We start from the raw sequence: 25,251 nt of genomic DNA on the forward strand, positions 1-25,251 counted from the left end.
AGGTGGGTTGAACGTCAAGGATAATGAATCTCTCCTGACCGAAGCTTACTGGTTTAGGCACCAGTGCTCTCCTTCGCCCTTTCTCTTGATAGTGAAAGAGTTCCACGGATCCAATATTTGAGCCAGACGTGAAAGATCAAGAAATACACGAGAAACTGCTTTTTGCGAGAACTTTTACAGCGATACTTAAAGCAAATTAATTAATTAATATTTAATGTTTTCACAGAAAAAGTAATTCCTATATGAAATATAATATCTGTAGGGACGGATCATGAATCTGTAAAAAAAAATACAAAAAAAAAAAAAACATTCCCAGTGTGTTTGGTGGTTCCAGTAATATTTATTAATTGTTATTTTAATTGCTTTCAATTTGAATTTTATCAATAACAAAAGATACGATCTCTATAACTTAGAATGTAGCTTTAAATGACTTTTTCACTCTTCGACTCACTACAGTGAGAAATTAGTTGTTAAAAAATGGAGTAGATGAATTAGCAACAATACAATATAAATTAAGCAAGATGTCTACCGAAAACCAGAAAACATGACAAGGGGTCTACGAGACAAAAAAGTTCGGGAACCACTGAGCTAAAGGAAGGGGAGATTGTTTTTTTTCCTGAGGCTTTGATGAAGACATTGACCCTTTACAGAACAATTAGATTAATTAGATAATCATTATAAGACATCAGTTAGGCCAGGGTCACATCTAACTTCTTCACTTTCACCTATCCCTTGGTCTGCTGGACCGTTGAGGCACCACACTAGATCTGTCACTCTTCTTTCTCCATTCTTCTCTGTCATTTGCCTTTGATAGAATTTCATTTTGATATTCTTTCTGAAAATATTGAAACCTGCTTTTTTTTTTTTACCTGTCTGGGTAGACCACTTCGGGGACCGATTTTGAGTTTGTGTTTCCACATCAACTGTCTTTGTAACCTTGTTTTTTTTTTCTAACATTGCTGATGAAGGTTTGCGATTTGATTTCTTTTCTTTTTCTTTTTTATTTTAAATCTAAATCTGTAAAACCTAAATATGATTGAAGCAAGTTAGATCATACTTTTCATCTTGGCGTTTTAAAATTTGTCTTATTTAAAAACAAATTATTGAAAAGTAAAACGCACAAACGTTATTAAGAATGCGTAGCAGGTGACTACCACTTGACCTCATAGCACGTGATTACACATTATTTTATAGCACAGAACCTGATTGCTTAGCACTTTATGACAACCAAATGATTACATAACACTTGATTACATAGCACTTGATTACATAACACTTGATAACTTAGCACTTGATTACATATCTTATCTTATCGTATATAAATAATATACGTAATATAATACAGACGTTACTTCAAAAAAGAAGATGATTACGTCCTACGCATCATGCATTCATTCATGCATATTAACTAATGACCTAAATTCTGCTAAGTCACTGGTTTTCCTGGCTAGCTCAGGCAACCCATTCCATGCTCTAATAGCACTAGGGAAGAAGAAGTATTTGTACATAGCATTCGATTACATAGGAACTTGATTGCCCAGCTATTGAATACCCAGCACCTTGATGTCTTAACTACCGAAGACCCAGCACCTTGATGTCTTAACTACCGAAGACCCAGCACCTTGATGTCTTAACTACCGAAGACCCAGCACCTTATCGTCCAAACAAGTCATTCAATGTACAAAGTCATTTAATCTATCTAGTCATTTAACTTATCAAGTCATTTAATCTATCAAGTCATTTAATTTATCAAGTCATTTAATGTATCAAGTCATTTAACTTATCAAGTCATTTAACTTATCAAGTCATTTAATGTATCAAGTCATTTAACTTATCAAGTCATTTAATCTATCTAGTCATTTAACTTATCAAGTCATTTAATCTATCAAGTCATTTAACTTATCAAGTCATTTAATGTATCAAGTCATTTAACTTATCAAGTCATTTAATCTATCTAGTCATTTAACTTATCAAGTCATTTAATCTATCAAGTCATTTAACTTATCAAGTCATTTAATGTATCAAGTCATTTAACTTATCAAGTCATTTAACTTATCAAGTCATTTAATGTATCAAGTCATTTAACTTATCAAGTCATTTAATCTATCTAGTCATTTAACTTATCAAGTCATTTAATCTATCAAGTCATTTAACTTATCAAGTCATTTAATGTATCAAGTCATTTAACTTATCAAGTCATTTAATCTATCTAGTCATTTAACTTATCAAGTCATTTAATGTATCAAGTCATTTAATGTATCAAGTCATTTAATGTATCAAGTCATTTAATGTATCAAGTCATTTAATGTATCAAGTCATTTAACTTATCAAGTCATTTAATGTATCAAGTCATTTAATGTATCAAGTCATTTAACTTATCAAGTCATTTAATGTATCAAGTCATTTAACTTATCAAGTCATTTAATGTATCAAGTCATTTAATGTATCAAGTTATTTAAGTTATCAAGTCATTTAATGTATCAAGTCATTTAATGTATCAAGTCATTTAATGTATCAAGTCATTTAATGTATCAAGTCATTTAATGTATCAAGTCATTTAATGTATCAAGTCATTTAATGTATCAAGTCATTTAATGTATCAAGTCATTTAATCTATCAAGTCATTTAATATATCAAGTCATTTAATGTATCAAGTCATTTAATGTATCAAGTCATTTAATGTATCAAGTCATTTAATGTATCAAGTCATTTAATATATCAAGTCATTTAATATATCAAGTCATTTAATGTATCAAGTCATTTAATGTATCAAGTCATTTAATCTATCAAGTCATTTAATATATCAAGTCATTTAATGTATCAAGTCATTTAATGTATCAAGTCATTTAATATATCAAGTCATTTAATGTATCAAGTCATTTAATGTATCAAGTCATTTAACTTATCAAGTCATTTAACTTATCAAGTCATTTAATGTACTTTAACTTTTAGTTACGACAGCTTTTTAAAATGTGCGCCTTACGACACTCTTTGAAACGCTAGTAATAATATGACCTTTGCGGTTTTTTTTTCTGCTCCATCCAGTGTCCTACCAGTGTCAGTGTCCTACCAGTGTCCTACCAGTGTCCTAATGCTGGTCACGATGATAGGACCAAGAGCACGACGTTCTCAGATCCAGCACTAAAATATCTTTTTCTAGAACTGTTGATAAATCATCTTTTTTTTTTTAATCCTTCCAGTGATTCTCCACGCCATATATTTTACAGAGAAGCGAAGTGGGAGGCTCTTCAAACGAAACAAAAAAAAATAGAAAAGTGCAAAGCTTCATAAATCAAGGGGGTTAAAAGCCACTAAATTTTCTTCATTAGAGACGAGGGGGTGCCCCGCAATGAAAGAACATCTTCCTGCGTCACAGAGACAAATTAATCTCCAGCGTGTGCCTCATTCCATCTCCACATTGCAGCACTGGCTTGGCTAGCCAAATGAAGAAACACTTATAAGAAATTGGCTTGGAAAGAATGATTTCACAGAGCAGGGGGGAGTGAAGCGTAAAAGGAGCACAGTGGGGAGAGGGGGGGGGAGTGTTTCAGTTCTTAAATTCGCAGTTTCATTGATGCAGTTTATTAAAGAATGAATGAAATGACAGAATTTAGAAGAAACAAATATGACAGTATTGAGTACAATGATACATTTTGTTTGAATTCAATAGAAGATTTTCCGGAAATTATTGAATTTATAAAGAATCTAACGAGTTTAGAACCAAATATAAATTTTGCTTAATTTTTTTGGGTTTCTAAAAAATATAAATTTAGAAATAAATACATTTTGCTACGTATAGCATTGCAGCTATAATAGGTTGGCTCAAAATGTAAACGTAAATCTTAAAGTAGGGAATTGTGGGATATGTGACAAACAGAAGACAATGAGCATACGATCAGGAAGTCATCTTTGATTTTATAATTGTATCTCCGTAACATTTAAAAATATTTATTGTCACGGCAATTTATCTTCACACCGTTCGTACTAAAGTATTCATGGATTAAAGGGAGTTCATCACATGGTAAAGGATGTTGGCTCGAAAGCTGAAAGCTATAAATAATCATCAAATCAAGTCTTTAAATGAAAGCGCAAACCAAATCTTAGCTGTACACAGTAATCCCGCTAGATCTACATCTTTCATCTCACATTCTAATTATATTATTACGCCTGTTATGTATTCCAAAGTCTTATGATAGTTCCATGCATGGTGTGTTTTATGTTAGTGTCATAGATCGAGTTTACTATCTCTCACACACTCGTATTTTAAATCTTATTAAATTTTCTACATTATATTTCCGTTCCTTTATTTTGTTAAGCTAGTTTCTCGTTTAATGTAGAGGGTCCTTTTTTTTTTTTTAATTTCGCTTCCCTCTAGCTTTTTTTTTTCCCTTCCTTTCTTCCATTTCATCGTCCGGCCAATCTTTCCTTCAGCCAAGCCCTCAGTACCACAAGAAATGAAGCTACGCGACAATAAAGAGGCGACTACGAGAGACATAAATCAGACCGCAACTCCAAAAATTAATTTTCCATTCTTTGCCGACTCTTGTCCAAGCTGCTGCCTGCGATCCCCGCGCGATCCCCACGGAATTGAGCCTTTACCCACTGATGATGATGACGGAATCTTTTATGGGTTCTCTCCCCACCTCTCTCACTTTCTTTTTCTCCCTCTCTCTCTCTCTTTCTCTTTTCGATCGAAAGCCTCTTGACGTTACATTCTCTACTCTCTCTTCATCTCTTTCTTCCAGTGTTTTTATTTTCCGTCCGGGCCTGACTCTGGAACTAGTCAGTTATGACTTTCTTTTCTTGTGGGGGTCACACGCACACACACACAAAGGTTGGATTGATCTTACTTCGCACTAGTACGTTTGATTGTTGGTGGCTGCCATATCAGTGGCGTGTCTGCATTAGGAGGGCGAGAAATAGGCCGGGCTGGGTGGGGGGGGGGGGATTGAAGGCGCAGTAATTTAGAGTGGTTCTTAATCTCTAGCTACAGCCCCGATGATTCACACTCGTGTTTGGATGTGGGCTGGACGTACACTTCTGACACCACTTTTCATTGTAAGTTCTAGACAGAAAGACGGCAGAGAGTGCACCAGGCTGAAGTCTTATATAGTATTAGCTGATGAGGATACGAGTTAAACATTTTGTAAAGTTTTCAATCTTGTTTTTTTCTTTACATTATTTTTATTTACTATTATCGTAATTGGTAGGCGCAGTGGCCGAGTGGTAAAACGCTTTGCTTCCAAACCGGAGGGTCCTGTTTCGAATCCTGACTGGGATTTTATATTTCACTATATTTTGGGGCGTCTCTGAGTCCAAGCAGCTCTAATGGGTACCTGACATTAGTTGGGAAAAGTAAATGCGGTTGGTCGTTGTGCTGGCCACATGACACACTCGTTAAGTTTAAAAAGTAAAGAAACCCCTTTCAAACCTGGAGATATATTGGTGAAGATGAGGTAAAGGTCATCTTTTTCTATAGCCGGATTGTCATGGGACAACGACCAACTGCCTCTTTTTTTCCAACCTAAGTCAAGCAACCATTAGAGGCGCCTCAAACTGCCAGATCTTCACCTCACTCACCTGTATTTAAATTTGAGATCTCGATTGAGAAGCCAAGCCCTTTACCACTTCTGAGCCCCTCGTAAAGCACTTTTAAATAGATGCAATAATTTGAGAACTACTAGATCAAGTTATTTCTTGTATTTATTCCACTTCAAAAGATGACATAAGAACAAAATAAAATAAAGTCTTTCTGGTGCTCAGGTCACGTACGCGCTATCGGAAGACTTTCTGAAGAACATAACTAAAAAGTAAAAAGATATTCCAACGGAATGGTCACACATTACTTGCACATCGTACAGGAACACAAAGTGGCAAACATCCACTAGACTTCGCCAATAACAACGGAATGGTCACACATTACTTGCACATCGTACAGGAACACAAAGTGGCAAACATCCACTAGACTTCGCCAATAACAACGGAATGGTCACACATTACTTGCACATCGTACAGGAACACAAAGTGGCAAACATCCACTAGACTTCGCCAATAACAACGGAATGGTCACACATTACTTGCACATCGTACAGGAACACAAAGTGGCAAACATCCACTAGACTTCGCCAATAACAACGGAATGGTCACACATTACTTGCACATCGTACAGGAACACAAAGTGGCAAATCAAATGCTACATCCACTAGACTTCGCCAATAACAACAACTAAAATCTATTTATAATAAGAAAATAAAAAAACAAAACGGGGAAGACAAGATCCCTCTGGCAGGTGAACACACACACACACAAAATAGAACAAAATGTTCCTAAGCAGACCTACAGCAATGAAACTGGCCAGATTATCTTAAGCTTTATCTCAACTCGGAACAAAGCCCAAAACACGGAAAGCAAGGGGGGGGGGGGGGCAGAGTTTCATATTACTGCTTGATAGAAAAAAAAGGGGGGGGGGTGAGTGGGGCGAAGGCACCCACATGGATTAAACATGGATCCACTGAGATTGATAGATAGACGGAAGTGAAGAGTGGATAGATGAATGTGATGAGAATGAGGGAGACATACAGGAGTAAGAACTGGGTCATATTAAACTTTATTACAAAGCTTATATCAACTCTGTCTGTATGTCTGTCTGTCTGGTTATTTCTCCCACACCCAATCTCGAATCAAGCTGAAATTTTGCACAATTATTTCTTTTACCAGACAACACATGAATCAATAAAAAAAATATTAACCAATTTGTTTAGCAACTACTGATTATAAATTATTTAGTTTGGTATCTCGAACATGGGAAAAAATTATAATTGGCTGAAGTGGTGGTATAAACTGAATTAGTCCCCTTTATAGGTCGTCGTCTGAGTCTTAGTGAACACAAACCTGAAACAAAGGACAAGACTATAGAAACAATCTTCCATGTTCATAAGCTCTCTACCTTGTTGAGAAGACTTGATCCATGACATCGAATTCAGGTCCCCCCCCCCCTTTTTTTAAATTTTTATAAATACTTTATAATGTTAGAGCTAGACCTATTACAAATTAAATTACACGACTGATCCAGACTAATTAATACAAGTACGCTTAATATAAACGTTTTTAAGAAAGTATTTGTACATATATATTAAGAAAAACAAATACATTTACTTTCATTTTTGACCCCACTCATTGTAACTCGCCTTCTTTAAACCAGAGAAGCTCAGATCTTTTTCGCCTCGATAGCCAACAACGTTAGACTATCTTAAAGCCTATTTTGACTTAATTTTTCGTCTTGTTCGTTTTATTGTAGCTGAAGGCCTCATGGCCCAAACGTCTAGTGTTTTTACTTTGCTCTTGCAAGGCTCTCCTATGCGTATTTTGTTATACAGTTGTTCATCCCTTCAGAATCCCTGCGTAAGTCAATCTTTTTATTTTTTATTCACTGTAGCTGAATCCCATGAAAATCAAACGACTCCTCGAATCATGACTAGTAAACTCCAGCACTGACCAAGAAGCCAAGAATATGCAAGTTCAGATAAAGATATACAAGTCGACCGACGGCGTAGCATACGCCGCTATTTTGCAGGGCGGCCATAGGCCACTGCAACCTATGCGACCGCAATGGGCCCCGCACTTTCATAGGACCCGCACTTTCATAGGACCCGCGCTAATTCTAGGTGTATAAATTATTAAATTAAACCATATAATAACTTAAAACAGATATCTCGCGCCCTCCTGTCGATTTACCAGGAGTTCCTGGAAATCTCCCGAAATTAAAAAATATACGAAAAAGTCCTTAAAATATACAGAAATATATAAACAAAAATTGTCATTTTGGGGTGTCATTCAATATGGAAAACGTCAATCCTACGTGCGATAAATAAAAACGCATTATGCATTAGCCGTAATTGTGTAATCTGGTGAAAGAAGCTTCTCGCGCCTCAAACTAATGAAGGATTACTTGAGGTCAACAATTCTCGTAGATAGATTGAAACATTTGGTAATTCTTGCTATTGAGCGTGATCTATGTAGGAAACAGAATTATCATGATATACTGTATGACTTCGCTACACGCAAGGCTCGTAAAGTAATTCTGTACATAGTAAAGAATGAATAAAATGCAAAGACGAATTTATTTTCTAATACAAACTCTTAAATTTCACTTATTGTCCCTTCCCTACCCAAACTTGGCCCCGCGAAATCCGTTTCGCATAGGGCCCCACAATGCTTAAGTTCGGCCCTGCTATTTAGTGACGGGTGAATATACATAGTAGATTACTTGTTCTCTTTCCATGACTTCTTGGTCACAATGGTTAAGTCCGGCGCTGCTATTTAGTGTTTGTAAAATGTTTGTTTGTAAAATGTTTTATATGTTTCGGTTGTTCCTTCAGAGTTGAAGATAGTTTACTTCTTAGTCGAAACATCCCGCAGGATGAAGGGGGATGGGAGCGGGCAGGGTTCGACAGTCCAGCGCGAAGCCATCCGTAGTGACGTGTGAATACCCACTTGTTCCCCCTCCCCTCTTGTTTTTTCGGGGGGTAACTATCCGCAGAAATAAGAGAGTAATCTTTCCTTTACTTATTGCTAGTCCAAACTGTTGAGCGAGGAAGAGGATTATTTATATAGATAGATTCTGTCTGCTCTGGATTTGAAAAAGATGCACTAACCTATACAATTTCTGATTTAGGATTCATTTTTTTTTTAAAGTTTTAGTTGATAGCAATTAACGAGGAAAAGACATTTAAAAATAAAAACCCTTTAACAATTGCGCTGTTGTAGAACTCGTGGCTGTCGGGTTTTTTAGTTCCATGTTCCAGCTCTGCTGGCGTCTAGGGTCTTTCCTCGACAGTCCTACGTGATCAGAAGTAACAGTGCTTTAGAAAAGAGCCCTAATGTCGTGTTATTTAACAAGAACTTTACAATGGAATAATTTGAGCTCGGAGGGAAGGAATGTAAATTTATGCAGAAAACGACAACCAAAAAAATGTTATTTTAAACTTTGCTTCAATATTTTGAAAAAAAAAACAAACATAAGAGATATCACCCTAGATTCCTTACTTTTAATACATGTCGTCTACACATACAGGACTGAGTCTTACAGAGATGATTTGTGTAGACAAGTAAGCTTATGTAGCTTTGTATGTCTGAGATGTTTGGTTGTTATCTTTTGTTTTCTTTTCAGTGTTTTGAACATTTCAGTCTGAGCATGGATTTTATTTGTTGAGTTTATTTTTCATATTGAAGTTTAAGTATTAATTTTTAATTCAATTGTATGTTGTTTTTTTTTTACAAAGCAATATATTGCGGCTTAGGGTGTTGTTGATTTTTTAAAAACTATTATAGTGTAAGAGAACGCGAGAGAAGGATATATATATATATATATATATAGAGAGAGAGAGAGAGAGAGACATGAGAGAGCAAGACAAACAGACTGAAAGTGTATACGTCCAAACTATTTATTATAGTTACTGTTCTGGGGTGTGTATGGTGACAGTGGGAGGATGTTAACGATTGGTTGTGAATGATGCAAGATAGGTGGCAGTGTCGTCATTGGATTTAGTTAGGGGAGACGACTCCAGAACGTGAGACTGAAAGTTTGTGTTATTGTAGTGAGCAAGATTTTGTTATTATTATTACTGAAGTCAGACAGACAACATGCTACACCACTTTTAAGAGGAACATTAAGACCTATCTGTTTAAAACTTTTTTAGATTAACTGTCATTGTAACTCTTGTGATTTTGTTTGTAATGTTGTTACAGCGCCTTGAGCCTACATTTTGTTTGTTAACAGCGCTTTATCAATAAAATTATTATTATTATTATTATTAAGTCTAGTACATTTTTGTATATCTTATATTGTAATACAAGTTCTATTTAGTTGTGTTCATGAAGAAGTTACTCAAGTCATTTCAAGTTTGACAAGTTAAAATACAATACGCCTACAGCGATTTAGTTGTCTACCAGCAGTTTGGTGCTACAAGTCAACAACAGTTCACAAGTTACCTGTTACAGTTACCTATTATAGTTATAAGTTTGATGCTACGTTACTTTACTATTCGATAGTATCTAAATGTTAACATACAGGTATAAATACAACTACAAATCTATAAATCTAACTTCTAAATATAAATGTAAAGTCAGGTGTAGAGTCTGACACGAAAAACGGAAGGATTGGGCCCTGCTGAAATAAGCCCTGCTGAAATAAGCCCTGCTGAAATAAGCCTTGCTGAAATAAGCCCTGCTGAAATAAGCAATAGCGACACCAATGATACCAATTATTTCATAGCTACAGTTAGGCTTTGAGTGAATGCCTTAGCCTCGATGTCTGTGGGGTCGAACACTTTTGCACGGCTCTATGGTCCGGCCATCGTACAGAAGAAACAGAAGCCCCCCCCCCCCCCCACCCCCCAAAAAAAAAATCTTTCACATTTTATTAGTGTTAGATCGACTGACTGTTGTAGTGTTAGATCTACTGACTGTTGTAGTGTTAGATCGACTGACTGTTGTAGTGTTAGATCTACTGACTGTTGTAGTGTTAGATCGACTGACTGTTGTAGTGTTAGATCTACTGACTGTTGTAGTGTTAGATCGACTGACTGCTGTAGTGTTAGATCTACTGACTGTTGTAGTGTTAGATCGACTGACTGTTGTAGTGTTAGATCGACTGACTGTTGTAGTGTTAGATCGACTGACTGCTGTAGTGTTAGATCTACTGACTGTTGTAGTGTTGGATCGAATGACTGCTGTAGTGTTAGATCTACTGACTGTTGTAGTGTTAGATCTACTGACTGTTGTAGTGTTGGATCGAATGACTGTTGTAGTGTTAGATCTACTGACTGTTGTAGTGTTAGATCTACTGACTGTTGTAGTGTTAGATCTACTGACTGTTGTAGTGTTAGATCTACTGACTGTTGTAGTGTTAGATCTACTGACTGTTGTAGTGTTAGATCTACTGACTGTTGTAGTGTTAGATCTACTGACTGTTGTAGTGTTAGATCTACTGACTGGTGTAGTGTTAGATCTACTGACTGTTGTAGTGTTAGATCTACTGACTGTTGTAGTGTTAGATCGACTGACTGTTGTAGTGTTAGATCGACTGACTGTTGTAGTGTTAGATCTACTGACTGTTGTAGTGTTAGATCTACTGACTGTTGTAGTGTTAGATCTACTGACTGTTGTAGTGTTAGATCTACTGACTGTTGTAGTGTTAGATCGACTGACTGTTGTAGTGTTAGATCTACTGACTGTTGTAGTGTTAGATCGACTGACTGGTGTAGTGTTAGATCTACTGACTGTTGTAGTGTTAGATCGACTGACTGTTGTAGTGTTAGATCTACTGACTGTTGTAGTGTTAGATCGACTGACTGGTGTAGTGTTAGATCTACTGACTGCTGTAGTGTTAGATCGACTGACTGTTGTAGTGTTAGATCTACTGACTGTTGTAGTGTTAGATCTACTGACTGTTGTAGTGTTAGATCGACTGACTGTTGTAGTGTTAGATCGACTGACTGTTGTAGTGTTAGATCTACTGACTGTTGTAGTGTTAGATCGACTGACTGTTGTAGTGTTAGATCGACTGACTGCTGTAGTGTTAGATCGACTGACTGTTGTAGTGTTAGATCGACTGACTGCTGTAGTGTTAGATCGACTGACTGCTGTAGTGTTAGATCTACTGACTGTTGTAGTGTTAGATCTACTGACTGTTGTAGTGTTAGATCTACTGACTGTTGTAGTGTTAGATCTACTGACTGTTGTAGTGTTAGATCGACTGACTGTTGTAGTGTTAGATCGACTGACTGTTGTAGTGTTAGATCTACTGACTGTTGTAGTGTTAGATCTACTGACTGTTGTAGTGTTAGATCTACTGACTGTTGTAGTGTTAGATCTACTGACTGTTGTAGTGTTAGATCTACTGACTGTTGTAGTGTTAGATCTACTGACTGTTGTAGTGTTAGATCGACTGACTGTTGTAGTGTTAGATCGACTGACTGTTGTAGTGTTAGATCTACTGACTGTTGTAGTGTTAGATCGACTGACTGTTGTAGTGTTAGATCAACTGACTGCTGTAGTGTTAGATCGACTGACTGTTGTAGTGTTAGATCGACTGACTGTTGTAGTGTTAGATCGACTGACTGTTGTAGTGTTAGATCTACTGACTGTTGTAGTGTTAGATCGACTGACTGTTGTAGTGTTAGATCGACTGACTGCTGTAGTGTTAGATCGACTGACTGTTGTAGTGTTAGATCGACTGACTGCTGTAGTGTTAGATCGACTGACTGCTGTAGTGTTAGATCTACTGACTGTTGTAGTGTTAGATCGACTGACTGCTGTAGTGTTAGATCTACTGACTGTTAAAGTGTTAGATCTACTGACTGTTGTAGTGTTAGATCTACTGACTGTTGTAGTGTTAGATCGACTGACTGTTGTAGTGTTAGATCTACTGACTGTTGTAGTGTTAGATCTACTGACTGTTGTAGTGTTAGATCTACTGACTGTTGTAGTGTTAGATCTACTGACTGTTGTAGTGTTAGATCTACTGACTGTTGTAGTGTTAGATCTACTGACTGTTGTAGTGTTAGATCTACTGACTGTTGTAGTGTTAGATCGACTGACTGTTGTAGTGTTAGATCTACTGACTGTTGTAGTGTTAGATCGACTGACTGTTGTAGTGTTAGATCGACTGACTGTTGTAGTGTTAGATCTACTGACTGTTGTAGTGTTAGATCGACTGACTGTTGTAGTGTTAGATCGACTGACTGCTGTAGTGTTAGATCGACTGACTGCTGTAGTGTTAGATCTACTGACTGTTGTAGTGTTAGATCTACTGACTGCTGTAGTGTTAGATCGACTGACTGTTGTAGTGTTAGATCGACTGACTGCTGTAGTGTTAGATCGACTGACTGTTGTAGTGTTAGATCGACTGACTGCTGTAGTGTTAGATCGACTGACTGCTGTAGTGTTAGATCGACTGACTGCTGTAGTGTTAGATCGACTGACTGTTGTAGTGTTAGATCTACTGACTGCTGTAGTGTTAGATCTACTGACTGTTGTAGTGTTAGATCGACTGACTGCTGTAGTGTTAGATCGACTGACTGTTGTAGTGTTAGATCGACTGACTGGTGTTAGATCTACTGACTGTTGTAGTGTTAGATCTACTGACTGCTGTAGTGTTAGATCGACTGACTGTTGTAGTGTTAGATCTACTGACTGTTGTAGTGTTAGATCGACTGACTGTTGTAGTGTTAGATCGACTGACTGCTGTAGTGTTAGATCGACTGACTGCTGTAGTGTTAGATCTACTGACTGTTGTAGTGTTAGATCGACTGACTGCTGTAGTGTTAGATCTACTGACTGTTGTAGTGTTAGATCGACTGACTGTTGTAGTGTTAGATCTACTGACTGTTGTAGTGTTAGATCTACTGACTGTTGTAGTGTTAGATCTACTGACTGTTGTAGTGTTAGATCGACTGACTGGTGTTAGATCTACTGACTGTTGTAGTGATAGATCTACTGACTGCTGTAGTGTTAGATCGACTGACTGTTGTAGTGTTAGATCGACTGACTGCTGTAGTGTTAGATCTACTGACTGTTGTAGTGTTAGATCGACTGACTGGTGTAGTGTTAGATCGACTGACTGGTGTAGTGTTAGATCTACTGACTGTTGTAGTGTTAGATCTACTGACTGTTGTAGTGTTAGATCGACTGACTGGTGTTAGATCTACTGACTGTTGTAGTGATAGATCTACTGACTGCTGTAGTGTTAGATCGACTGACTGTTGTAGTGTTAGATCGACTGACTGCTGTAGTGTTAGATCTACTGACTGTTGTAGTGTTAGATCTACTGACTGTTGTAGTGTTAGATCGACTGACTGGTGTAGTGTTAGATCTACTGACTGTTGTAGTGTTAGATCGACTGACTGTTGTAGTGTTAGATCGACTGACTGGTGTTAGATCTACTGACTGTTGTAGTGTTAGATCTACTGACTGTTGTAGTGTTAGATCTACTGACTGTTGTAGTGTTAGATCGACTGACTGCTGTAGTGTTAGATCGACTGACTGTTGTAGTGTTAGATCGACTGACTGTTGTAGTGTTAGATCTACTGACTGGTGTAGTGTTAGATCTACTGACTGCTGTAGTGTTAGATCTACTGACTGTTGTAGTGTTAGATCGACTGACTGTTGTAGTGTTAGATCTACTGACTGTTGTAGTGTTAGATCTACTGACTGTTGTAGTGTTAGATCGACTGACTGCTGTAGTGTTAGATCTACTGACTGTTGTAGTGTTAGATCGACTGACTGTTGTAGTGTTAGATCTACTGACTGTTGTAGTGTTAGATCTACTGACTGTTGTAGTGTTAGATCTACTGACTGTTGTAGTGTTAGATCGACTGACTGGTGTTAGATCTACTGACTGTTGTAGTGTTAGATCTACTGACTGCTGTAGTGTTAGATCGACTGACTGTTGTAGTGTTAGATCGACTGACTGCTGTAGTGTTAGATCTACTGACTGTTGTAGTGTTAGATCGACTGACTGGTGTAGTGTTAGATCTACTGACTGTTGTAGTGTTAGATCGACTGACTGTTGTAGTGTTAGATCTACTGACTGCTGTAGTGTTAGATCGACTGACTGTTGTAGTGTTAGATCTACTGACTGTTGTAGTGTTAGATCTACTGACTGCTGTAGTGTTAGATCGACTGACTGTTGTAGTGTTAGATCTACTGACTGCTGTAGTGTTAGATCTACTGACTGTTGTAGTGTTAGATCTACTGACTGGTGTAGTGTTAGATCTACTGACTGCTGTAGTGTTAGATCTACTGACTGTTGTAGTGTTAGATCGACTGACTGCTGTAGTGTTAGATCGACTGACTGTTGTAGTGTTAGATCGACTGACTGTTGTAGTGTTAGATCTACTGACTGGTGTAGTGTTAGATCTACTGACTGCTGTAGTGTTAGATCTACTGACTGTTGTAGTGTTAGATCGACTGACTGTTGTAGTGTTAGATCTACTGACTGTTGTAGTGTTAGATCTACTGACTGTTGTAGTGTTAGATCTACTGACTGTTGTAGTGTTAGATCGACTGACTGTTGTAGTGTTAGATCTACTGACTGTTGTAGTGTTAGATCGACTGACTGTTGTAGTGTTAGATCTACTGACTGTTGTAGTGTTAGATCGACATGATACCACATGATACGGAAATATAATAAAATTATTATTATTACATTGTCAACATTCATATGTATTATGTATGTTTCCCGGTCATTTCATCCCCGGTCACTTCATCCCCGGTCATTTCATCCCTGGTCACTTCATCCCCGGTCACTTCATCCCCGGTCTCTTCATTTCCGGTCACTTCATTCCCAATTATTTTTTTTTTCTTAGTCATGTAAGTCTAATAATTATTTCAGTCACATAAAACTAACAGATCTGGAGTTAAAGTCATTTCTGTATTTTATTCAGGTTAAAGAAATATCAACCCAATAAATAAATATAGATCATTATCTTTCCCTGTCTCTCTCTCTCTCCCCTTTCAGCCCCTTTTTCTGTCTCTCTATCTCTTCTTTCCTTTCCCTCTCTCTCTCTTTCTCACCCCCCTTCTCTCTCTTTCATCCCAGCCTACATTATCCGTGTACTGGGCGAGACTATAAAATGTTTCTACTGTGTGGATTAACGTGCGCCACAAAAGCCTGATACCATGAAGTCTATCTATTCATCGAAAACCTAGAGATTTTCCAGTATTTTCCAGGGATTTTTGCAAGTCGCTTATGAATAGGCCAGGCCCTTCGAAACAGAATCAACCGGAATAGTTTTCTTTGCAATCAAGAGAGAGTTGGCTGCGTATCATAAAAGTGCATAGACTCCACACAGCGATAAAGATCAGTAAGGCTTTATATATTGGTGAGATGTAGACACCTCCAAAGTAGACTTCAAATAGATAGTGTGTTTGTTTTACGTTTGTGTGTGTGTGTAATAGGTATGTATGTATGTAAGTATGTATGTATGTATGTTTGTTTGTTTGTATGTATGTATGAATTTATGTATGTATGTATGTATGTATGTATGTATGTATGTATGTATATATGTATGTGTGTGTGTTTGTGTGGACAGAATGAGCGTGTATGGCCTAGATAACAAAAGGTTTTGTTGTGTTGCTGCTGCAGTATTAAGCAGTGGATTTGTTTTATACTTTATGCCACTTATGTGGACCATGCTGGCGTCAATTTTTGTCACAGGACTTGTCAGCAAAGTGGACACCGTACCTTCAATGATTTGAGAACCGCCAAGAAGAAACAGGTGGACAATGGAAATTTCATCGCTTTTCCAGGTGTTGCCAGAAGTTGCCAGGGTAGACACTTTGTGTGTAACACTAGACACCGCCATTAACATCACATCGCACGCACGCACACACACACACACACACACAGTAATGGTGGACAACAATAATTGTTATCATAACGTGAGACAACAGCTACACAAGCGCTCTGCTTAGTCCAATGTTCACGCTGTCTGAGTGGGCTACTTACAACCTTTTAGACCCGTCATCTCTACGGTTGACAAAAGAGCCAAATGACCCATCGTAAGTCAAAGGAGGAGGGGGGGGGGAATGAGGCGGACTGAGTAAACGGGTCAGAGACTCCCCATCAAATACATCTGTGACATAGTGATACTCAAGAGGTCAGGTTACTAAAGGGCATGACGCCAGGTAGACTTTTAGTCGATAGGCTGCCCTAATTGCTCTGAACTTCAGATGTCGAATGTCGAACTATAGACTTTGCAGAGGTCATCTGATATCGTAGAGCATACCAGCAGGTTCTTAAGTTTCAGAGACACGGACTTACATTGGTCTTAAGGCCAGTTTTAGAAGTGAAAGTCATTTCATCCTTCTTCCCTTTGACCCCACACATATCTAGGCTTACATTACAAAAGAACACTTCATGTTGGATAGCTGGTAGAAGCTAATGACCATTTAAGTCTTTAGGTTGTAACAAAGTGATTACGAAATGATTCTAAGCGCTTGCGACACGATCCGGGGGTCCTGGAATACTAAAATAAGATCTCGAAAATCGAAGATTTTTAAATCTAAAGCTTCGTAAAATATTTACTCTGAAATGACGCCATCTTGTACTTTTTAATATTAGTTCCGGGTTAAAAGGCTGCTGACGAATCCAAGTCCATTAACATTTTATAAAGCTTAATGAATATGTTCAGTTCATTCCTTGTTCAAATTATGAGATCAGGTTGAGAGCTTGCTACAAACTAAAATGTTATCTATACATTAGAAACTTACAGAAATAAGATAAACAAAGTTTCTTTGAAAAATGGAGATTGGTAAAGTTTAGGTTTCTTTATTTATGAACATAGTCAAACACTTAACATGTTGTTGTTGGCCTCCTTCAGTCGTAGAACGACTAAGGTTCATCTCGAACACTTAACATGTTGTTGTTGGCCTCCTTCAGTCGTAGAACGACTATGGTTCATCTCGAACACTTAACATGTTGTTGTTGGCCTCCTTCAGTCGTAGAACGACTATGGTTCATCTCGAACACTTTCTCATGTTGTTGTTGGCCTCCTTCAGTCGTAGAACGACTATGGTTCATCTCGAACACTTAACATGTTGTTGTTGGCCTCCTTCAGTCGTAGAACGACTATGGTTCATCTCGAACACTTAACATGTTGTTGTTGGCCTCCTTCAGTCGTAGAACGACTATGGTTCATCTCGAACACTTTCTCATGTTGTTGTTGGCCTCCTTCAGTCGTAGAACGACTATGGTTCATCTCGAACACTTAACATGTTGTTGTTGGCCTCCTTCAGTCGTAGAACGACTATGGTTCATCTCGAACACTTAACATGTTGTTGTTGGCCTCCTTCAGTCGTAGAACGACTATGGTTCATCTCGAACACTTAACATGTTGTTGTTGGCCTCCTTCAGTCGTAGAACGACTATGGTTCATCTCGAACACTTAACATGTTGTTGTTGGCCTCCTTCAGTCGTAGAACGACTATGGTTCATCTCGAACACTTTCTCATGTTGTTGTTGGCCTCCTTCAGTCGTAGAACGACTATGGTTCATCTCGAACACTTAACATGTTGTCGTAGAACGACTATGGTTCATCTCGAACACTTAACATGTTGTTGTTGGCCTCCTTCAGTCGTAGAACGACTATGGTTCATCTCGAACACTTTCTCATGTTGTTGTTGGCCTCCTTCAGTAGTAGAACGACTATGGTTCATCTCGAACACTTAACATGTTGTTGTTGGCCTCCTTCAGTAGTAGAACGACTATGGTTCATCTCGAACACTTAACATGTTGTTGTTGGCCTCCTTCAGTCGTAGAACGACTATGGTTCATCTCGAACACTTTCTCATGTTGTTGTTGGCCTCCTTCAGTCGTAGAACGACTATGGTTCATCTCGAACACTTTCTCATGTTGTTGTTGGCCTCCTTCAGTCGTAGAACGACTATGGTTCATCTCGAACACTTTCTCATGTTGTTGTTGGCCTCCTTCAGTCGTAGAACGACTATGGTTCATCTCGAACACTTAACATGTTGTTGTTGGCCTCCTTCAGTCGTAGAACGACTATGGTTCATCTCGAACACTTAACATGTTGTTGTTGGCCTCCTTCAGTCGTAGAACGACTATGGTTCATCTCGAACACTTAACATGTTGTTGTTGGCCTCCTTCAGTCGTAGAACGACTATGGTTCATCTCGAACACTTAACATGTTGTTGTTGGCCTCCTTCAGTAGTAGAACGACTATGGTTCATCTCGAACACTTAACATGTTGTTGTTGGCCTCCTTCAGTCGTAGAACGACTATGGTTCATCTCGAACACTTAACATGTTGTTGTTGGCCTCCTTCAGTCGTAGAACGACTATGGTTCATCTCGAACACTTAACATGTTGTTGTTGGCCTCCTTCAGTCGTAGAACGACTATGGTTCATCTCGAACACTTAACATGTTGTTGTTGGCCTCCTTCAGTCGTAGAACGACTATGGTTCATCTCGAACACTTAACATGTTGTTGTTGGCCTCCTTCAGTCGTAGAACGACTATGGTTCATCTCGAACACTTAACATGTTGTTGTTGGCCTCCTTCAGTCGTAGAACGACTATGGTTCATCTCGAACACTTAACATGTTGTTGTTGGCCTCCTTCAGTCGTAGAACGACTATGGTTCATCTCGAACACTTAACATGTTGTTGTTGGCCTCCTTCAGTCGTAGAACGACTATGGTTCATCTCGAACACTTAACATGTTGTTGTTGGCCTCCTTCAGTAGTAGAACGACTATGGTTCATCTCGAACACTTTCTCATGTGACTGTGGAGCCCTATTTTGGAGAGACACTCCCTTCCACAAATATCGCAGGTTAATGTGGCTTTCGCTTTGGTGGCAGAGGAGCTGGCCATTTTTCGTATGGCACGCTTTTCTTCCAGAGATGAGGTCCATGTTTTTTTTTTTACTGTCCATAGCTTTTTTGGACACCGTCTGTCTCCATCTAGTGCGGTTTAGGGCTATGTCTTCTTATTCCTGTGCACAAACAAAAACAACACTAAAAGTTTTCACCCTCATTGCTTCACAAGAAGGCTCATCCCTTGTTCAGTTGCAGCATTGACCTATACATGTAGTCACAGTATCAACAAACCAGTTTCCGAGTCCTTATCTCTTCGCCTAGTAACTCCAATGAGTTACTTAAAGCTGCTACTAGAGTCACTGCTCTGCTAAGAATGGGCCTAATTTCTCAGTACTATCACTTTCTCATAAAAAAAAGTGCTATCTCTTCATCATGGTATGGCCAAAACAGGCTATGGGATCTATGTCCAGTTTTGATGACCACGTCTCAAGGGTGGTGGCTAACTGAGAGATGGTACTTAAGGTCGTATAGAGCCAGGAGCAGGCATCAAATTACTGCGCTAATGGACGTGGAAATGGGCATTGACCTTTCACCCTGAGAAAAACGTATTAAGTGGATTGCGTGATAGAAAAAAGAGATTGGTTAAAATTACAAATAGAGTAAACATTGACTAATAGCCTAGATTGGTTTCACTTGGAAATTATTTTGCTAGTCATGCTGTTTCAAATCTATCTGCACTTCTGCTAGACTTTGTGAGCTATTCTTTGTGTTTGGGTGTAATGCATGCACACGGCGTAAAAAGGGACTAGAATTTCGATCTGTTAAAATACTTGACTGATAAGGGACTCAAGTCCAGAGCTAGAAATAAGTGTCTGTCAAGTTTTGTTTCTGCTATATTATCATTAAAATAAATAACAATCTTTTTAAATATATGCGCAGAGATGTGTGCTTTATATGTTAATCATGACATCGCTCAAAACATTTACATCTATAAATCTATAACTTTAAAAAAAAAAGTTTTTATTATTAGACTGTAAGACATTTGTTTATAGCTGCATATCAAACAGCCCAGTCAATTGTTTATTTATATATACTATTGGTGTGTTTCTAGTTTATTGTTACGAATCTCACTATCCAGGCTCTGTACTAACTGCACCATACACCACCAACTTAAAGAACTTGACAACTCAGGGCTCCAAAGAAACGTAACACTTTAATAGTTGAATAAATAACAGCCAGTACTGTACAATTGGCAATACGTACACTGTACAAATATCTCTCCAATAACACCGTTCCGCAGTATCAACTCTTGCACTGGCCTCTCCGTCTCGTTCCGGGCTTGCACTGGGTTCAACAGTTCAGGACTGACTTCACAGACTAGGCTCGTTGTGTCGGACTCGATCGCAGACCAAGATCAAGACGCCAGCCGTCTCAATTGTACTTGACAGTACTCCGCACTGAACCGTCGTAATGCTCCGTACAGAACCACACCGCTGAACTGTGCTGTGGTCGACCAGACTGTAGTGAACCGGGCTCTGAACCCCTGCCGTGAACCGTCTTGACTGCGACACCTCCGCTCTTATATAGGGTCCCTACTGGCCTTCTCGAACCGGACAGAACGCCGCTCGACGTTTCTAGGTTTTCAGATGACTACAACTCTCGTGACACTCCTGAGTTCTGTTCACGACGTCGATCCTTCCCGGACCGCCGTCGATCCTTCCCGAACCGCCGTGTTGACACTCGTCTCGGCTGACCGTCGTAACTCGTCACGGTTGACCGCTCGTCTAGCGCTGGCCTGGGGCGATTTGCGTCGGCTGACTACACTCACACCACTACCCCCATCTGTGCCACCACCAGGTTTATAACATTATGATCAATTTACAAAAAAAAAAAAAAAAAGAAAAAAAAACGGAAAGAGTTTATCTTTCTTTATATGTGAGATCCTTGACATCCCAGGTTTGAATTGAACTGGGAAAAACAAAGTCATAATAAATACATAGAAGACATCTAAAGTCACCTGTGGGACATCAAGCAAGAAAGTCTTGTGACGCTGAAAAATGCTTCGTATAGAAACTCGAACACTGTAGTAGTCCTTTGAAAGAACGTTACGTCAACGAGCAATTTAATTTGGTAAATGTTATATCAAATATGGTTACACATGTTTGAATATCACTTTGGTAAGCGTATATGCACACAAAAAAATGACAAAATAATTTCAAAGTGCAGAAAGTGAAGTGTTGAGCAAGAGGAAGACAGCGGTGAGGATGGATTTGTTAATCAACGTCATCACGTCACAAGCCATCTTGAAACTCTCCCTCTTCTCAATATTGAAACTTATATATAGTGGACAGGGATCAGCAGAGAGGACAAAATTATACATAGTATTAAGTACTCTTTCCCAGTGACCAGTTTGATGGTGGAACTAGAACATTGCGAGACCAAGAACAAATCTTCCATGCAGCTTTACATCTCTGTATGGCGGATGAGACCAGCTCTTCACTGGAGGGATGGGGAAAGTTCAAAGGTCAAGGTTGTCAATCGCCCTTTGATCGTTGGACGCCGGCTATTGCCGTAAAAAAAAATTGTTGAAGTGTGACTTCGTTGGTGAGAAGCATTTCTTGTTGTCATGGCAACATTCAAAGTCTGGTCCATTCAAGAATCAAAAGAGGTACTTTATATTTATCTATTATCATGTAACAAGAATGGTATTTCAATTTGTCTGTGAGTTTGTGTGTGTGTGTTTGTGTGTGTGTGTGTGAATATGGGAGTATTGTCAAACCTGGGACAGATGGACAGACCGACCGACAGACAGACAGAAAGATAGATAGATAGATAGAGAGAGAGAGAGAGAGAGAGAGTACAACTTATATGGATGTATGTTTTGTAAGTAATCTAGCTAGAAACAAAACCTCTACAGTTAAACTTGGCTCACTTCTACAAGTGGAAGAAGTCATAAAGTCACTTTGTTTTGAAATGATCAGCAAGTCTTTGGTTCATTGTCGATTGCGTCTTCAGTGACACTTACACCAAAATGGCTAAACACACACACACACACACAAGAGGATTTTTTCATACCACATGCGTTAACAAAAACTCTCTACCACAAGGACTTAATATGTCTGCATAACAAAAGTAAGCAATGTATTTATTTATTAAAAAAATATTTTACTTCAGTGTATCAATATGCACACGAAAATGACTGCTCTTCAATGTCGAGATTATGTGCATCTCTAGAAGACAATTGATATGAAAAATGTCAAATGTTGGTATCAGTACTTAAAACTTAGCTAGCTTTTTGAATTCAGACACTGTATCTATTGGGAATTTTCTCGACATAAGTATGGGTTTCTCCAGGGGGAGGAGATTTGGGTTGCCCCTTAAATCGTGCAGTGTGCTGTCCTGTTGGCTCATATTTCTCACGGCTATGGCCAAATTTCGATTCACGGTGCCCCCGTGCCTCATATTCTGTTTGACTGCCCCAGACTTGCTGATCTCCGTCTCAACAGGTCAGGGAAACCAAAAATTCTTGACCTGTATCGTGACATGTATGCACTACACAAGACAGCAGGGTTTCTGTCCAGGGCATTTGCAAGAGAGGGTTTGAGCCTCTCAAGCCCTCACTCAAATGGAGTTTGACGATGATGATAATGATTGCAGATGTTCAAACATGGCTGAAACATTATAAATAGCTCGCTTTTTGGTGTCTCTGGTGTGCAAAAAGAAGGAAGCGTGTGTGTGTGTGTGTGTGTGTTTGTTTTCAAAGGTATCACTATAGGATCATTTTTTTTTTTCATTTTTACTACTGCGGAATCAATTTCCCAAGCTCTTCTATATTTAGCACAAAATACTTTGACTAGGCCTCTGTAGGAAGCTTTCGACTTTCACTGAATAGCGTCAAACATTTAAAAACAAACGGGCAAATAGCTAGCAGTAAGAATTTGATACGAAGATAAACTGACTCTCCTTGAGGTGCTAAATTAAAGCTAAATTCGTTTCTAATTAGTTGACAGCAATGAATTTTTTAAGTTTGCATCCTTGACATTGTTTAGTTTATTATGGAACTCTTCAATTGAACTATTAAAAGATAAGAAAATACATTCAGGAAGCAAGCGAACGTTGTATGAAAACCTCAGTTTGTACCAAACTTTTATCAACTCAATTTGTCTCATGGAAATATCAATTTAAAAAAAAAAACAACTAGTAAAGTAATGAATTAGTGGTAATTAATTAATTGTGTTTTATATAAAAAGGGAGATACATCTTGTAGCATTGAGAGATATGATAGTGATTGTAATTGTCTGTCTGTCCCTATAATAAGCTTTGTTTTTTTTTTTAAGTATTTTTTTTATGTTTTTGCTAGGTTCCTTTTAAGAACAGTTCTCTATTGATTTCATCAAAGAACTTATATATCTCTCCCATCCCTTTCCTGGAGAATTTTTCAATCCCTTTATTTCTGTTCCTGAAATGTTCACTATGTGTTCGATTGAACTGTGCAGCGATGTTTTCTAAATTCACAATAGTCTCACGATGAAGAATGTCACTATTTAACTTACAGAACACCTGATTAGCTGTCTTACATAATATGGCAGGTCCGCGAAAGAAAATAAAGCCATTCAACTCATTGATCTAATCGAAACATAAACAAAATGGAGACGGAACTACTTTCTTTGAACTGTCCTACTTAATAAAAGTCAACGACAGCAGACGAGAGTACAGGTAAATATGAAAAGGTCAAGGCCGAGCTGCTTACCTGGCATATACTCTCACTCCAAAGATATTCTCAATGTAGCCTCTTAGTGTGTGTGTGCAGTCTTCGAGTGGACACATTCCATTGCTGGGATCTTTGGGTAGTTCCTTTATCCTAGAGTGACCATATAAATCCTCAGGTAACCATTATATCCTTAATCCAAGGCGTGACGTCGCGGAATCACAGTTAGCATTCATAATCTTGTTTCCTGTTGTAGTCAACGAAAATGTTATAATCTTATTTAGTTTATATTTTTATTTTATTATAATCTTATTTTTAATGATTCATTACTTCTTTTTACTACACTTCCCATTATAATGTAACATTATAGGCAAAATCTATTTTGTTATTTGTAATTTGTTACTTTGCCTTTAGGCTGGATATTTTCTCTGAAAGGCAACATTATTTTACCATTTACTTTCATAATAGAATATAGAATATATATAAAATATCGTCATTAGTCATCCGGTATGTTTGAAAACAAATTTTTTTTGTATCTCTTACGAACAGGTTTTGGTCACATGGTAAGAGCTCTTGAGAACTCCTTTCTACGTCAAAGTCGACTTCTGTATTTTGGAAAATGTCCCCTGACCATGTGATCAGAAGTACAGAACAGGAAGTTCGTAAGCATCTCCAAGTCTGAATCTGAACCGGAAGTAGTCACTATTACTTTTCCAACTCAAAGAGACAAGTTCGGAAATCTCCACAAAACTCTTGCGGTACAGAAGAAAAAAGAAAACGATTCCCAGAAACACTGAAGTCCAGAAAAATAGCGAAAACTATCAGTGAAAATATTTCTAGGTTTCTGATCAAAACGCCAGCACCAAATGAGAAGAGAAAACTGACAAGAGTCTTGTGAGGACAGACAAAATTTATTCAACGGACTTTCTTCCTAGGATCGGATTACCCAGCGAGAGTAGTTAAAATTCAGCAGGCGACGATTAACTAGTTTGTCTGAGGGAAGGGGGAAGCATCTTTCTGACAGGAAAAGGGAGGGAATTCGTAGTGTAACTGTGGGTGGGGGACCCGGGGGTAAGGGCGGTCCTTTTGACTCTAATTTTCAGGCTAGACAATGAGCTAAAGACGTTCATGAATAATATAAATATGCCATTAATGTCAAGACGTGATAGCTTTTTTTCCCTCCCTAAACATGGACTGCAAGTCA

The 25,251-nt window shown here is 38.3% G+C and overlaps 1 long non-coding RNA gene across 2 annotated transcripts in view; it reads right to left on the reverse strand.

Annotated features, from left to right (window-relative positions):
• The window catches only part of LOC106070606 (uncharacterized), a 63,514-nt gene extending 38,472 nt beyond the window's left edge, over positions 1–25,042 (reverse strand). Inside the window, exon 1 of one of the 2 annotated variants that reach the window (XR_008778724.1) lies at positions 24,090–25,042. This is a non-coding gene — a long non-coding RNA (uncharacterized LOC106070606). The remainder of the gene's footprint in view (positions 1–24,089) is intronic. The other variant, XR_001218271.2, reaches the window with a different exon arrangement.
• Between the last annotated feature and the right edge of the window lie 209 nt (positions 25,043–25,251).

This window comes from Biomphalaria glabrata, chromosome 6 (assembly GCF_947242115.1).
Source record: "Biomphalaria glabrata chromosome 6, xgBioGlab47.1, whole genome shotgun sequence".
Taxonomy (NCBI): domain Eukaryota; kingdom Metazoa; phylum Mollusca; class Gastropoda; family Planorbidae; genus Biomphalaria; species Biomphalaria glabrata.